We start from the raw sequence: 15,455 nt of genomic DNA, 5'->3' as shown, positions 1-15,455 counted from the left end.
GCCATATCAAATTCATTTGCACCACAAACAACAGAAATCTGTAATGTAAATGGAGCCAAATCTTGTGCAATGCACATCACCTGTTATAGCAGAAAGGACAAACATTTTGTGGCCAGAAACAAAGGAGTACATTATGCTTCCTCTTCATGCATGTGCAGAAGAAGACTGGACTGCTAGCTGAATCTTACAGAAATACTGGTGAAGGGCTAACATTATCCACAAAGACTGCAGACTCATTTGGGGACATGGGACAGCCCATATACAGTGGTACCTCGGGATACGAAATACCCAGGTTACGAAATTTTCAGGATACGAAAAAAAATAATTTAAAAAAAATTTTCCGGGTTAAGAAAGTTTTTTCGGGTTACGAAAAAACTTTTGGTGCTTTTCTGCGCGATTTCACACCAAATCGCGGCTTTTCCCCATTAGCGCCTATGGGGATTCGGCTTGCGAAAGCCTTTCGGGTTACGAAATTGACAGCGGAACGAATTAATTTCGTAACCCGAGGCACCACTGTACTACATGTAGTTCACTCCAGCAGCAGGGGGGAATGGCTGTAGAGCTGCCATTACCGATCCTCTTTATTTATCATCCGAGGCACCCTTCACTCTGTCTAATGGATGAGCATGCCAACCTGGCCTGTATAACAGAGACCTGGCTGGATGAAATGAAGGGAAGGCATTACTCTCTCTCAGGTTTGCTTACTGGTTTTTCTGTGCTGCAGCAGCAGTCGAGACCTGGAGGGTCAGGGGGCAGGGAGGTGGAGTTGCAATAGTTATTGTGATCCCATCCCCCTGACCAGGTGCACTCTTCCAAAGTCTGCAGAGTTTGAGTGTGTGTACCTAATGGTGGTATCTGGGACAGAATAGGGATTCTGTTGGTGTACTGCACACCCTGCTGCTCAACAATCTCCCGTCCTGAGCTACCCAAGCTGGTCATAGGGAGTTTCTACTGCCAGTAGTGCTTGTGGGACTTCAGCATCCATGCTAACACTGCCCAGTCAAGAGTGTTTCAGGTCTTCATGGCCTCCATAATGACCACAGTTCTGTCTCAAGTGATATTTGGCCCTACTCATGCTTCTGAGCACACTCTGGACCTTGTTTCTGTGCAGGCAGAAAATAAATTAATTTTTGCTGCCACTATTCCATCTTCAAGGATGTTTAACCCATTTAAACTCTTTAACATTGGTGGTGGGTTAAGTAAAATCACTAACTTTGTGGCTATTTCAGCTCCATCAGAATCCATTCCCTTGGTTCTGATGATTCCTAAGGAACTGTTCCATCAGTCTCAATTTATATGGCAAGATTCAGGGACACAAACTTGATGCAAACTAAGACCTACCTGTATAAGCAAAGAATGAGGTAGCTGTTTCTTGGCCTAGCAAAAGTATTTGGAAGAGTCACTGCCATACTAGTAGAGAAATCATTCTAATTTAGTTATCATTTGTTCCATGTTTATGTTGGAGTTATGCTGGGATTTCTCCAGTGAGTAATTACAGCAGCAGTAACAAATTAGAGGTCTATCAGGCAATTTACATTCTCCTTCCTGTTTACCCATATGCAGGTGGCACTGCTGAAGTATTTATCTGCTGGAGGAGTGGTGCTTAGTGTATATATGTTGCAAGGAAGTGATACTGGATGGAACAGAAACATGGCCTTAAGGACCATCACCAGCATTTGCCATCCTTCAGAAGCTCCCAGAGCCCCTGCACACCAGCAGTGCCAGTGTATGGGAAAGTTACAGTGGGCACTTGGTAACCATTTGGTTTGGTTTCAGGACCACCATCACCCAGGTGGATGGCTTAGTAGTTTGAGTGTTGTACTAGGACTTTGGAGATCAGGGTTTGATTCCAGTTCAGCCATGAAACCAACTGAGTGACTTTGGGCAAGTCACATGCTCTCACCCATAGAGAAAGATAATGACAAACCTCCTCTGAACAAATGTTGCCAAGAAGATCTCATGATAAGTTTGCCTTAGGGTCGCCAGAAGTCAGAAATGACATGAAGGCACACAACAACAACAACAACAACAACAACAACAACAATCAAAATGGTGTTCTCTATATAAAAATGTCAAAATCAAGGTTTGCTGTGTGTTTGGAATATTTTCAAGCCATGGATGGTAGAATCTATGGGCTACAACTGATGGAATCTCCCAAGAGACAGACAGATAAAAAAAAAAAACTCTGCAAGAAAATGGTAAAAGTTTGGAACATTTCACATTTTAAAAGCAAATTTAGATGATGGAAAACTAAAAGCAGACTTCTGATGAAAGAATGTGGCCATCTTAAAAAGCATCACATGCATTCATGTGATAGTTTTGTTAAGAAAATCAGTTTAAGTTGCTAGTTGTCTTCTTTTATGAACTGTTATTTATTTTATCAGTAATGCTATACTTCTTGATTTATGTGTAGAATAGCTTAAAACTGCACGAGTATGGGGATGGATAGCAGAGGGTTTTCAAATCTATACTGGGGCAAGAACTAAAATGAGGAATCTCTAGAATAATAGCACCATCTGTTGGAGATCTTCAGAAGCTGCAAGAAGAGTTTCCATGGAAGAAGCCCTAAAATTAACATTTGGCCAACAGCTACCAGAAATATGAGGGCGAGTATGCCCCTGTTCCACAACTCAAGTTGGAAACCCAAAATGCCAAGCCTTGTATGATGGTATGGGAGGAACCACCATCTCCCTACCTCTCTTCCTCCCGTTTTCCATTTTATTTTTCAAAAGAAAAGGCATCCACAAAGTCTTCATGAAAAACTTGAATCCTACATGCTGCTGAGCATGCACACACATGAATCAGAAACCAGCCCTAAACATAAGGATGGCTGGTTGCTGGGGCCTCCAGGGTGGACAATCCCTATCTCTGCCTCCACCACCTACCTATATAGTTCCCTGCTTCAGTACTTTCTTCACAATGTCCTGCTACAGGCAATGCAACAGAATAATCTGAGCATGTGTAGTGCACATGCCCAGAAGGTCCCTCTACTCTTAGTTTACTCTGCAGGGAGAGTGGTGAATAGGACCACTCTGAGACACTCCCTCTATTTCTTCCCTCCTCTCAAAGTGATGGATTAATGAAAAAAATTGATCATTAATCAAAAGCAAAATATCAGTGGCATTTGATGATTAAAAGGACAAATTTAAATTCACTGTTGACAACTCTAAGGCATCTGGGTTAGTCAATTAACTTTTAATGAATTATTATTACAATCTAGACAGTCATACTGTGCCAGTTGTACTAGCTGCCAACTGTTTCTGAATTCAATTTATCAGGCTAGGTTTGACCTTTAAAGTCTAAACAGCAGGAGAGCTAGTTAACTGAAAGATCATCTTCATGCATATCAGCCTGCCCCATTTTTAAGCTCAGCAAATGAAGCCCTTTTCCGTGTCCCCATGATGACCAATAAGAATGATCAGGTTGAGGTGGGGAGATGAAAAGGGATTCCTTGGCATGTGCAGCAGGGATTTGACAACCCCATATGTGAAAAGCTGCTGCAGGGTAATAATGTCCATTTGTTTCCCATATCTTTCCTGTGAATGATAGTTGATTGGACTGCTTGTCTTTTATTATCTGTATTTGTTTATTGGCTTTATTTTGGGGATAGAATTTTAACTTGTTTTCGGACTCACTTTTATCAATGCTTTACAATGGCCTTATTCACACTCACATTTTTGCATCAAGGAGATCTGGGTCTCCACAGCAATGCCAGACCCAATCGATCAGGGTCATAGTTACCACTATGTTTACCCAGATCGAATTGCTCCTTGCCATTCACACTGGCAGCAGTGAGCAGGGTGAGGAGGCCCTTGCTAGTGGTAGGCAGGTACTCTGCCCAAAGTGGACTGCTGGCATATAGCCCTCATCAACATGGTTGACTACATCCTGTTCACACACATATACAAATAAAAATGCACAGTTTGCCTGTTCCTCACCTAGGAAAGTGATATGTATCCCTCAAGGATCCCTCAAGGAGTGTTCTTTAAGACTACTTAACAGTTGAGATGTTCTCCTTCTTCCTCTCCCTTCTCAAGCCTCTTCAAAGAGAGGCCTTCATGGGCTGGGTAAGAGGACCTTGTACACTCTTTTTCAGAGTGGAGGTTTGGATCCCCACCTGTGGGCATGTCTACATGGGTAATTTAAAATGGTTTCTCCCTACCCTCACTGTGACTTGTCTTCACAAAGCAGAACCCACAATTCAAATTAAGTTCAGCCCCAAAGCCTCAATTCAAATGTGGACTGTCTTCACAACATGAGAACAGTTCTACATTGAATCCAGATCATCCTTCCCTTAAACCAGACTAAAAAGACTCACCTTTTGCTCTAGAGTATCCAGGAAAATCCAGAGCACTCTATCGTAACCACATGGCTGTTTACACATGCATCCCACTGTGCCACCTAGCACCAGCACCACTGGCAGTGGTCACTCCCTCTGAGTCCACAACAAGGTGCCTAGCTAAGTGACCAATGCTGAGTGCTTCATTTTCAGCCACAGGGGGAGTGACTTGTGCCAGCAGTGGCAGGACCAGGTAGCACAGTGGGTCATGTGGGTACACAGCTGCCCAGCATCACTCTGGAATGAAGAGGTAGCAAGAGGAACCTGGGATCCAAATACTCTGGGACCAGCCTGGAATATTCTGACTGGTGAAGACCCACCTCATGTCTAACCTAATACCATGTTCAGTAGTGTCAGCCGCTTTCAAACCTTTTCTATGGCTTGAGACACAGGTTTTTCTCAGCTCTATTACTTGAGACTATTTTAAATGAAGATGCAAGGACTGAACCTGTCAACGTCCACATATAGAACATTGTCTTTCCTGCTGTCTTATATTTCCTAATTCTAAACGTAAAGGTATTCTTTGTTGACAAGGATGTCAAGTAGGGTCTGACTATAGGGGACATATGTATGATTTACTAATGAATCTTACCAAATAAGGCTTGGGCTTACTTCTTAGTAAACATAGGGGCCATTCAAACTACATTTTAACCTGGATCAGGAATCGATTCTTGCATGTGAAGTTCATATTCGCCCTGAATCTGTCACAATCCATTTTGAGGCATGCACAAGCATTTTGTGGCAAATGCCCCTTAGCGTGGGTCATTTGCAATTGGGTTAAAATCTGTCTCTTTTGAAAAAACCTGAGTTCCGCGAATATGAACTTGCCCCCGGTCATGATTGGATCAAGTTCAGGGGAAGGATTTAGGTCAGAGGGAGGGCAGTGGACAGAGCATTCCCTCCCCTTCATTGGAGAAGGAGGAGGAGAAGGATGAAGGATCCGGGGGAGAGAAGGGGGCCATGGAGGGCAGCATCGGGAGGAGGAAGAGGAGGAGAAGGCAAGAGCCGGGGAGAGAAGGGGGCCATGGAGGGCAGCATCGGGAGGAGGAAGAGGAGGAGAAGGCAGGAGCCGGGGAGAGAAGGGGGCAATGGAGGGCAGCATCAAGAGGAGGAGGAGGAGAAAGCAGGAGCCAGGGGAGAGAAGGGGGCCATGGAGGGCAGCATCAGGAGGAGGAGGAGGAGGAGAAGGCAGGAGCCAAGGGAGAGAAGGGGGCCATGGAGGGCAGCATTGGGAGGAGGAGGAGAAGGCAGGAGCCAGGGGAGAGAAGGGGGCCATGGAGGGCAGCATTGGGAGGAGGAGGAGGAGGAGGAGGAGGAGAATTGCCAAGGGAAATCGGGCTGTGGATTTTTTAAATTATTTTTTATTTTTGACAGTCTATTCACATGATTTTTGGGGTGACATAGAATGTGTGTGTGCTTGTGCTACTTCCATTTCCTCTTGCTCCTGTAACAGCACCTTATAAGAGCCTTTATTAGTGTTATATTATTATTATTTGTGTTATATGCAGATGCTACAATTAGAATGCCTGCGCTTCATTTTCCTTTCATTTCCTCTTGCTCCTGGAATTATTTGTTTAAAATGTGAATGCTACAATGCCAATGTTACAAATGTTTCCCTTTCAATTTGGCAAATTGATACTAATTGCATGCTTTTGCTTTTGCTACACACAAGATGCACACCGGAGGTTTTTAAATTTGACAGCATCTGCGCACCCTTCCCACGAGTTTAAAAAAAAGGAGGAGGGAAGCCCGCATCCACTTAGCCAATGGCTGCAAGAAACGTCACCTTTTATGAAAGCGGAACTACTTTGATTGGCAGCAGAGGACTCTTCCTTTTAAACCGGGTAAAGAGCTGCAGTGGTATTATGGGGTTAAATACCCCGATTAAGGTATTTATAGTTGGCACTTGCTTCCGGAGGCATTCGAGAGGAGGGTCCCCGATTATACCAAGTTCCCTCCAGTGCAAATGTGCCAGTCTGAATAGGGCCATACAGGTCACTAGACTAGATAATCCAACTACAATCCTAAATTGTTAAGCTACATTTTAGAACAATACTGTGCATTTTTGTTCTACTGATTTCAGAAGGGCTTACTTAATTATTAATATGTGTTTGGTTTGCAACCTGTATCTCATTAATTTTCTCTTTATTATTTAGGCAGTATGCAGGAATATCAGTGATATTTGTAATGGAATATATTCTTGGATAGCAATTTAAATAACATACACGCATATGTACCACCATAATTTCAAATATAATTTCAATGTAATAACCATATCGCAGTCATATAAAACTGCAAATAAGAATTGATTTGGATTTTTTTTCCTAACTAGAAAAGAAATTTTATAAAGCACTATAGCATAACTAGCTTACAAAATTTTAGTTTTTAAATTATTTAGGATCCTTGTCAGGATAACAAATGCTATCTGTTATTGCTGTGATTTGACACTGGGAGGCACAGTTGTTCCATTCCTATCATTATTTCAATGTGTACACACATTGTTTCAAAAATAGATTCTTGTTCCCCTCTCCCAAAAGAAAAAAAAATCAGTGTTACTGTTATATTTTATCACCTAAACCCCTCCATAAGCAGCTATTTTCCTTAGACTGTAATAATGCTTTGGAATCACTACAGCAATCCTTATAAACCCAGATGGGTGCTGCCACACTACAGAATTAAAGCAATTTGACACCACTTTAACTGTCATGACTCTGTCCTAAAGAATCCTGGAATTTGTATTTTTATGGTATTCAGCCTCACCAAACTACAAATCCCATGATTCTGTAGGATAGAGTCATGGCAGGTAAAGTGATGTCAAATTGCTTTAATTCTGCAGTGTGGCTATACCCTTAATTGAGAATGAGCCTCAGTGGATGGTACTTACTTATAAGTAGATATGCATACGATAGTTCTGCCAGTTATTTTCACTTAGGATGCAATAATATCCATGTCTCTCAGAATTGCAGTCCTGTTCAGATTTGAGTAACAATTCTATGGCTATTTTTCCACTGGATTTCAGTGGTTAGCTTGGATCTATTCCAGTTTATATTTTCACTCAAGCCTAATAAGGACATGGGTTCTTGTAGATGTCTTATCCACACGGTCACCATGAATCGGGGCTAACTGAAGGGCAGTTAACAACAAACACAACAAACAACAGGATCCTCTTAATGAGACACAACAAAAATAGCACAAAGTAATGACTAGGCTTTTGGATTCCCCAAATTCTTCTTTTTATTGAATATGAAAAAAACACATCTATATAAACCCAAACCAAGCCAATCCAACAAATAGTTTGTTTGTGTGTAAGAGAGAAGTGCAGAAGAGAGGGAGAGGGAGAGGGAGAGGGAGGGAGGGAGGGAGGGAGGACCACTGGACCATCTCTAAGGGATGTTCTATGGTTTACAGACTGGGTGTAACAGAATTCCTTCTTCTCTAATTTACCTAAAGGAATTAGTTGAAGAAATTAAGTTAAGTGACTGAGGTTAATGTTTGAGTATGATTAAGAACAACTTTAGAGGGGGGGAAAGCCCTGACAACGAAGGATGAAGACTAGACCATGACTGGGTGTAGCGATGTGATGAGATTAACTACTTGTGCAATAACATACTCATTTTCATACAAAAAAAAGATAAAATGGACTTCAAGTTGGAGATGGAAAATGGGGGGGGGGGGGTTGGGAAAAAGTATCATTCTGGTCACATTCTATGTTGCACCATGCACACATATGTACACAAAAGAGCTAACGCCAATACCTACCCTAAACCTATGGGGAAATGCTAGCTAAGTCAAATGTTACATCTTCATTGATGTCAGTTATACATTGTTGGCATTTTGAAATTTTCCATTACTTGGATCTATTCTGTAGCATGATAGAATAGATAAATTAAATCAAGATTACATTAGATCAATTTGGGGCTAGATTAAATTTACTTGCCTGTGTGGTGCCTATTAGAATCACTAAAGGCTATGCATGTGCAGTAACTTGGCACTAATGGAAATAGAGATTTATGATATGGAGTGCCTTCTTTGAGAAAGAAAACATTTTTTAAAAAAAACAAAAATCTATAATCTTCATATGATTTTGCTGCAGATGTACTCTAGTGATGAAACTATTGCAAAGCCTTAAAGGAATGCTTGCTCATGCAGCCTATTTCAGTTTTTAATAACATGTGTACTTCCTATTCAAAAATGAGTGATATGTATCATTAAAATGCATGCAGTATTTGGATGAATAGTTTTTTCCCCCTGGAGATTCATTCATTCTGTAAATGAAAGCTGAAAGACAGATGCTATGACTAGCAATCATTACTCCACGCAGTGCATATGAAAGTTCCATGCAAAGTTTAAAGTTTGTCTTTTCCAAAAATCACTGCAAAATTTTGCGTCGTGTTCCATAGTTGCTGTTGTTTTTAATAATTATTTTAATTTTTTATAGTTTCATGACTTATACCCTGGGAAAATGCATGGGTAAATAGCATGACATGAGCAAACAAAATTCCGATGCTGAAATTCTATGAATGCTTAACTTGTAATAAGCACCATCAAATGTACCTGCTTCTGTCCAGACATAATCTAGAACAAATCTTAAGACTTCATTGCATTGTGAATTCACAGCCAGTGTGCCGTATGAAAAACTACTCTCCTTTAATCTTTATCCCAAATGAAAAAAAAAAAAGGAATTCTTGGGGGGAAGCATTTTTATTGAATATATGGCAAAGGAACACAACTGATGTGCTATAGTAATATGGAGGGGAGGTTTCAAGTTAGAAAGTTTTAGGAGTTGTTTCAGATAAGGATTTTATGATACCATCATCCTGCTTCATTCACTTAAGCTTTCTTTCTTTTTCCACGACTTCGCATATATATTTCCTTTAGTCAAAAACCCATTAGGGGAGGAAACAGCAGAATAACTGAGAAGTACCAACTAATTGCTAGTGTGAAGAGAACCTCTGTCCAGAAATGCTATAAGGCAGAGATCTGGGATGCATGACCTTCCAGGCAGCATTAGGGCAGCTCCCATCAATCAATTATGATGGATGATTAGAAAAGCTTGTTAATAACTGCTGTCAGTTTGACTTCTGTTTATGGCAACCCCATGAATGAAAGACCTCGAAGTCTAACTCTCATCAACAGCCCTGCTCAGGTCTTGTAGACTCAGGGCTGTGACTTCCTTGATTGAGTCTATCCATCAGTAATGTGGTTTTCCTCTTTTCCTCTTGCCTTCTACCTTACCAAGCATTATTATATTTTATTATATTTTATTATATTTTCTATTGAGACCTGTCTTCTTATATGTCCAAAATATAACAGTCTCAGTTTAGTCATCTTGGCTTCTAGAGAGAGTTCAGGCTTGATTTGCTCTTGAACCCACACATTTGTCTTTTTAGCAATCTATAGTATCCACAGAACTCTTCTCCAGCATCACATTTCAAATGAGCTGATTTTCTTCTTAATAGCTTTCTTCACTTTTCAGTTTTCACAAACTTTCACTTTCCAGCATTCACAACCATAGAAATGGGAACTATGATGGCATGGATCATCCTAATTTTCAAAGATATAGCTGTGTTAGTCTGTAGAATCAGTACGTAGAGAGATCTTGTAGCATTTTTGAGACTAATTGAAAGAAAGAAATTGGCAGCATGAGTTTTCATAGCCTTCAGTCTACTTCCTCAGATGCATTTGGTGGGGTGGGAGCCAGGCACAGATGTATATATGCCATTGGTATGTGAGGATGTCAATTAAAGTTACAAATCCTTTGTGTATGGAAATGAAGTTGCAGGTCCAGTTTTAATGATGACCGTTAGTGCACAAAGATATAGAAAACTGGTCTTTGTGCATGGAGATGAACTGGCAGATCCAGTTTTGCAATGGGACTAGCTTGTGGTGAGGGGAATAGATGAATGTAGGGCACCCCCATGAGGATGGGGTCAGACAGTGTTGAAGTGTGTGTAGTAAGTGAGGAAACCATTGTCTTTGTCTTTGTTCAATCCATTGCTGAGGCACTGTAGTTTGTGGATGAATTCCAATTCTGCTGGAATTCTAGCAGAATTGCTAGATGACTATGTGAAGGCCTCCCTAGGGGAACCTGCACATGCTCATCCTCCAATGTGATCTATGCTATACTGTGTTAGCAATGCCCTTCAGCACTCTACATTGGGCAGACAGGCCAATCCCTGCGCCAGAGGATAAATGAACATAAATCAGACATTAGGAATGGGAATACACAAAAACCAGTGGCAGAACATTTCAATCTCTGTGGGCATTCCATCTCAGACCTCTGAACAGCAGTTATGGAACAAAAGATTTACAAAGGTAGATTGGAAAGAGAAACAGCAGAATTGGAATTCATCCACAAACTACAGTCCCTCAGCAATGGATCGTATACCATGCTAAAAACCTCTTATTTTGTTTTACAACTGCCCACTACACCCAGATGGGTTCAGTGTGGCACTCCAGATATTGTTGGACTATAGGTCCCAGCATCTTAGCCAGCACAAATATGTGTACTCTTGTTGTTTTCTTTAACACCTATGACTTTTTGCTTCAGGATGAGTTGATTCATTGGTCATATTGGGAACCCTTTGCTTCCAGCATGCATTCATTAATGTACTTCACTACTGAATAGCATTTGTGGATATTGTAAACTTACTTCAAAGTGTAACTGAGGTGAAATAAGGAAAGCAACCTTTCTTTCAAGAGAGAATGCTTCTGTACAAGCAGAAGTGCCTTAGCCATCTGAAGAGCATGCTGATCATTGTCTGTGGTCATGGCTACCAATTGTTCTACAAAGGAGCATGCTCATGATGTTGCGATATGTACAAGAGAAGTAGTATGCCTGCATAACAATTCAAGGATTGGCTCTATAATCAAGGGTATTGAAACAGTGCTTAGGGTTTGCCCACTTTTTAGGCAGTCCTATTTAGCTAGCTACATACAATGGCCTTTCCCTCCACCACTCCCTTCTCCTTTTTTGTCATGTCTTTTTAGATTGTAAGCCCGAGGGCAGGGAACCGTCTAATTAAAAAGATTGTTTGTACAGCGCTGTGTAAATCTACAGCGCTTTGTAAATAAAGGTTAATAATAATAATAATAATAATAAGAAGAAGAAGAAGAAGAAGAAGAGCTACAACCCAGGCTATGAACTCCCTCATATATTTTCAAAAGGAGGACAGCCATGATTTTCTTTGTCCTTGTACTTCTCAAGGAAATCTGAGATCTGCTTTACCCACATTATGGTCCAATTTATTGAACCTGACATAGAAAACTGTCTTAAAACAGTTACAAACAGCACTCTTTCCATCATCATTATTATTATACTTTTCTCTGTCTTCCCCTTCACATTTTCTTTTGTTCTTACATAATGTCCAGGCTGAAGGAGACATAGACCTTTAAAACAAGCTCATAACAATATACGTTTACCATTACTTTTAGATTTTTTAATTTTTTAAAAAATGTTTGTTTGTATTCTCTAAACATGACCTTGGAGAGTTTCCAGGAAGACCACTTATCCAGCTGGTAGAATTCAAAGATAGAGCCTTGTTAGTCTGTATAATCATCATGTAGATAGATCTTGTAGCACTTTTGAGACTAACTGAAAGAAAGAAGCTCATACTGCCAATTTAATTCTTTCAGTTAGTCTCAAAGGTGCTACAAGATCTTTCTACATACACTTACCCAGGTGTGATCCCTGACATGTGGTTACAGCATGTTTATGGCATACTATAAGAGTAATGTTTGTTCATTCTATTTCTATACCACTCCATGTTGTAAAGTAATGCTTCTTGGGATATTTGATGTGGGAGATTGGCAATTGTATTTTTTTTAAAAATAAATTTTGACAGCTTATGCACATATTTGCTATTGCATGGACACAGTAGACAGCACCTTTAAATACTCACATCATCAGTATGACAAAGGTGCACATGATTTGCTTGACATTAAATAAACAACAACATTTTTTCTTCTTTCCCAAGAAATAAATCCTCACTAGACTCTGCTCCCAAGTTGGTGCAAATTAAAGCTCTTGCACACACTTTATGTTGCTGAGAGATTATATTATTATATGCCTGAGAGACTGTGACTCCCCCCAAGGCTAACCTATCCCAGGGTTTCTTGCTAAGAGTTGTTCTGAGGGGATTGCCATTGCCATCCTCCGAGGTCAACCTGGGGTGGGGGTGGGGGGTTGGCCAAACAGTGTGATGTAGATGTGCATCATTTGATTGACAGTTTTTTAAAAAACCAACAATGATCAAAATGGTGGTGGCTCCATTTTGTATCAATACAAATGGTAATGTGAACTTCATCAGAGTTAAACTGCCACAGAGAGATTTGATCAGGGTAAACATAGTGGGAACTTTGATTCAGTATTTAATTACTGAATCTCCCTGGATCTACTCATCACAAAAACACTTGTGTGAATGACCTCTGAGTTGCTCCCATGAGCAGATCTTTTTTGGGGGGCGGGAGAAGCATCCTACATCCTGAAGCATTTCAAAATTCAAGCATTGTTTAGACCACCTACTAGTTGTAATAGGGACAAGGATTTTTACCTCACTTCTGATTTCTGCCTTACAAGACATTCTTGTGTTGTACTGATCACTGGAAACAGATCCAAATAGCTGCACTCTTTTATATTTTGAAAGAGTAACAAAACTCCTTGATAAGCAAGGTCACAAAATATTTATAGTGTATTCTAAAATTCACAATATTGTTTTCAAACACAAATCTAAAGATAGAAAATACTAAAGTACCTGATTTTACTTCCCCTTTAACCATTTCTATGGAGATTATCGCACTGCGTTCTGAGAACGTTCCTATCATCACGTGATGAGAACGTTCCTGGAACAGATACTACTGCATTAGTAAACTAGAACGTGATCAGAACGTGATCAGAACTGCATTTTACCGCACAGCGATTCCTGAAACCGTTCCGAGAACATATTCCACCAAGGCCGCCTCCGTCTCCTGATTGGCTGAAAGAATGACAGGCAGGGAGGCAGTGAAGCAGGCAGGCGAGCGACTGCAGTGAGGGAAGGGGTGTGTGTGTGAGAGAGAGGGGGGAAAGGAGGAGGGAGGGAAGGGAGGGAAGAAGGAGGGATCGGGAGGAAGGCAGGGAGAAAGAGAAATGGGGAGAGATGAGCCTTGCAAGTTACATCCCAAACCTCCTTTGCAAGGTTGGGAAGAAGGAGGAGCTCCATGCAGGTCTCTTCAAGCCGAAGAAAAGCAAGTTGCCAGGGAGGGGACTGGGCCAAGGGCAGAGCCCCGGCAGCCATAGCAGCTCTTTAAACCGGTTAGAAAAGAAGAGTCCTCTGCTGTCATCCCAATTCCCCATTTTGGCTGCTTGTCAGCCTTTTGCCTCCTGTGTGTGTGCGCATGTAATGTGTGCCTTCATAGAATCATAGAATCATAGAGTTGGAAGAGACCACAAGGGCCATCCAGTCCAACCCCATTCTGCCATGCAGGAAATCACAATCAAAGCATCCCCAACAGATGGCCATCCAGCCTCTGCTTAAAGACCTCAAAGGAAGGAGACTCCACTACACTCTGAGGAAAGAGTGTGTTCCACTGTCGAACAGCCCTTACTCTCAGGAAGTTCCTCCTAATATTGAAGTGGGATCTCTTTTCCTGGAGCTTGCATCCATTGCTCCGGGTCCTAGTCTCTGGAGCAGCAGAAAACAAGCTTGCTCCCTCATCAATGTGACATCCCTTCAAATATTTAAACAGGGCTATCATATCACCTCTTAATCTTCTCTTCTCCAGGCTAAACATCCCCAGCTCCCTAAGTCGTTCCTTGTAGGGCATGGTTTCCAGACCTTTCACCATTTTAGTCGCCCTCCTTTGGACACGCTCCTTTTTGAATTGTGGTGCCCAGAACTGGACACAATATTCCAGGTGGGGCCTGTGAGCTTCCCTCCCCGCTTTAATTCTTGTCTGGCTCTTAGCTATGGAATTCTGGGAGTTGTTTGCTTGCTTTTGTGTGTTGCTCCAAACAGAGGAGCTTTTGTGGGTTCCTTCCTGGAGGGAAGGAGGAGAAGGTCCTGGGCATCCCTGCCATCCTTGCCTCCTGCAGGCTGCCAGCACAGGAGCCCTGCTGGACATGACACTAGAGGCCCCCGCAGAAGCAGCCAGACCCTCTCCCTCTTGCTCTCTGCTCTGGCCCCCCTGTTTCCCTCTCTCTTTCTCTCTCTTTCCCTTCTTTCCTCTTCTCTCACTTGTCCCAACTTTCCTCCCTTCTCTCCCTCCTTCTTTCCCCCCTCACACACACACACCTTCCCTCACTGCAGTCGCTCGCCTGCCTGCCTCCCTCCCTGCCTGTCATTCTTTCAGCCAATCAGGAGACGGAGGAATGAGAGAACGGATTTGAGAACAGATAAGAATATCGCACACACACCTCTGTTGGAACGTTCTCATCACGTTTCAGCTCTCTGGGAACACATTCATATCTGTACCCTCCTGGAACACATTTGGAACACATTTAAACGTTCTGAGAACCCGATTGGAACACATACGTGCGGTATACTCAAATACGTTCCGTTCTCATCACGTGATGAGAACGTTCTCAGAACGCAGTGCGATAATCTCCTATGTCTTATAGTGGATTAAACCTTTGAGTATTTTAAATACAGGGATGGATCTGGATCATTAATTAGACTGGAAACAATGTCAAACTGATGCGAGTTCCTTGTTAATTTTGAAAACAAGTCCACTCCCCCCACTACTATTCTTTACTTTCAGAATCTTTTACACATCCTAGTGATTGGTAACACTGGTTGAAAAATTCTAGTAGAAAGGTCCAGGACATTCATGGTGTCTGTAGAAAGTACAGTATTTTAAAACAACTAGCAGGCTAATTTGCACAAAGGTCTAACTGCTGGTGGGAGGAGTGAATAGGTAGATAGGTTATAAATAGGTTATAGATGGATGGTTTTCCTGACAGCAAATTCTCAGGTTCAAACTAAATTTTAAGAGAAATGCATATTATGAATTATTAGCCTATCTGTTCCTCCAACAGGCTTTGTTTTCAATTGCATGGTTCAGCAAATCAAATTAAGCCCATTCAGTAGCGTCACTAGGGGATGGGGAGGTTCAGACTGCACAGGGTGACAACCCAATA

The sequence above is a fragment of the Sceloporus occidentalis genome, unplaced genomic scaffold (genome assembly GCF_023333645.1).
Source record: "Sceloporus occidentalis isolate IW3139 unplaced genomic scaffold, rSceOcc1.0.p SCAF_3, whole genome shotgun sequence".
NCBI lineage: Eukaryota > Metazoa > Chordata > Lepidosauria > Squamata > Phrynosomatidae > Sceloporus > Sceloporus occidentalis.
The sequence above is the reverse complement of the archived record's forward strand: the minus strand, read 5'-3'. Positions refer to the sequence as shown.